Source organism: Gavialis gangeticus, unplaced genomic scaffold (genome assembly GCF_001723915.1).
Source record: "Gavialis gangeticus isolate Ggan-Ray unplaced genomic scaffold, GavGan_comp1, whole genome shotgun sequence".
Lineage (NCBI taxonomy): Eukaryota > Metazoa > Chordata > Crocodylia > Gavialidae > Gavialis > Gavialis gangeticus.
Window position 1 is genome coordinate 30,175,683 of NW_017729026.1, and position 1,842 is coordinate 30,177,524.

A 1,842-nucleotide genomic window follows, 5' to 3' on the forward strand; every position below is an offset into this window, starting at 1 on the left:
CCCCCCCCCCCCCCGCAGTCTGCAGCCTTCCGGGGCGGAGGGAGCCCCGAGGTGCACGCCCCGCAGCTCACCCCGACCCCATGCCTGCTTTGCTAGCCAGGCCCCCCTTCTCCCCTCCCGCAGCCAGTCCAGCTAAACCCTCGGGCCCGGGCTCGAGCCGGTTGGCAGCCACGACCTTTGTTCGCAAGAAGCCCGTGGGGAGGGGGGCTGGGCTGGAGCCTCCTCCGCGGCCCCTGGAGAGTTTCGGAGGCCGGGCTGCTTTGAGACATGTCTGCCCGCGGCTGTGAAACAGCGCCTCCGGCCAGACAATGGGGACATTAGATAAAGTGTTAACTTAATGATTTCCCCCATTGAGACTCGTTTGACTGCCTCCAATCAGCCCGGGCTGCCAGCTACTCCCCTAAATGAGACTCGACAGCTGCTATACACAGCGCGGCGAGGGGACGGGGATTAGGGCAGGGCCGGGAGGGAGGAGGGGGAGGGGAAACTTGGAGGCGAGGAGTACCCCGCGCCAGGGGACCCCCGCGCCCCACCGGTCCCGGGCCCAGGGGGCGCGGGCTGGGCCCGGGCCGGCAGGTCGGGTCTGGGCCGGGCGCGGGGCCCCCGTGATGACGAGCCCTCCTCGCCACCTGCCTGTTGGGTCACCAGTGACCCGGCAAAAAGAGTAGCATGGGAATGCGGGTAGCGCACAATGCGGCGGGGGACTCGCCCCCCGCAGCCTCCCTGCGGCACTTCCCGCACGCGGGGGGGCGGCTCCGCTCCCGGCTCCCGCCGCCGCCCCGCTCCTGCGTTTCTGGCAGGGCCGAGTTTGTGTCTTCTTTCCTCTCTCTCTCCTTGGCCCCCTCCAGGCTCCGTCCACCGGGGCCTCGCGGGCCAGAGCCGGGCAAAGCAACCCGCCGCACTCGGGGCTGACACCTGCCCTTTTTATTCCCCAGACTGACTCCTCTCCTGCAGCTCTGCCCTCGGCATTTGGGGCTCCTTTGCCCCCTGCCCTCCCCCATCGCGCCCTGATCCAGCCGAAGTCTCGTCTTCCCAAGGGCCCGGCGCCGCGGATCCCTCCCGCTTTTCTGCGCGGTTTGTGCCGAGCCGGAGACCCGGCCTCCGCGAGCCAGGCTCGAGACCCCCCAGCCCCGGCCCGAGCCGTACACGGATAGTGATATAGATACATGCGTGTGTGTATCCTTGTATATATATATGTGTGTGTGTGTGTACATATATATATATATATATATATGCGTGTGTGTATCCTTGTATATATGTGTGCGTGTATATATATATATATATGCGTGTGTGTGTGTACATATATATATATATGCGTGTGTGTATCCTTGTATATATGTGTGCGTGTATATATATATATATAAATGTATATATATGCGTGTGTGTTTCCTTGTATATGTGTGTGTGTGTATATATATAGATGCGTGTGTGTGTGTGTATTTTTGGCGAGGACGAGGCTGCGACAGGGCGGCTGGGGGAGGACGGAGGTCCCTGCTGCCCCCGCCCCAGGCAGGCCTGGCCGGGCCGCGCTGCGCCGGAGCTGGGTCCCAGGAGCCGGGCGCGGGGAGCGGGGCTGGCCCGCGAAGCCGTTGTGAACATGCCCCGACAGGGGGTCCCGCGGGGCTCTTTGTGTGTCATAATTGCTTAAAGATATATGGCAGCTTCGATTACTGTAATTACCATCAGGGGCTGTTGAAAGAAGCGGGGCTGGGCTGCGGGGACTGCTGGCCGGGGTCTCGCCGCCACCCAGGCAGGGATCACAGCGGCCCGAGCTCCTGGGAGGGGCCGGGCCGGGCCCGGGGGCTGCGGGACCAACCCCGCCAGCCCTCCCGCGCCCCGGCC

The 1,842-nt window shown here is 64.1% G+C and overlaps 1 protein-coding gene across 1 annotated transcript in view; it reads right to left on the reverse strand.

The window, feature by feature from the left end:
• Positions 1-1,842, reverse strand: part of NR2E1 (nuclear receptor subfamily 2 group E member 1) — a 38,152-nt gene that overhangs the window by 16,272 nt on the left and 20,038 nt on the right. The window lies entirely within an intron of this gene.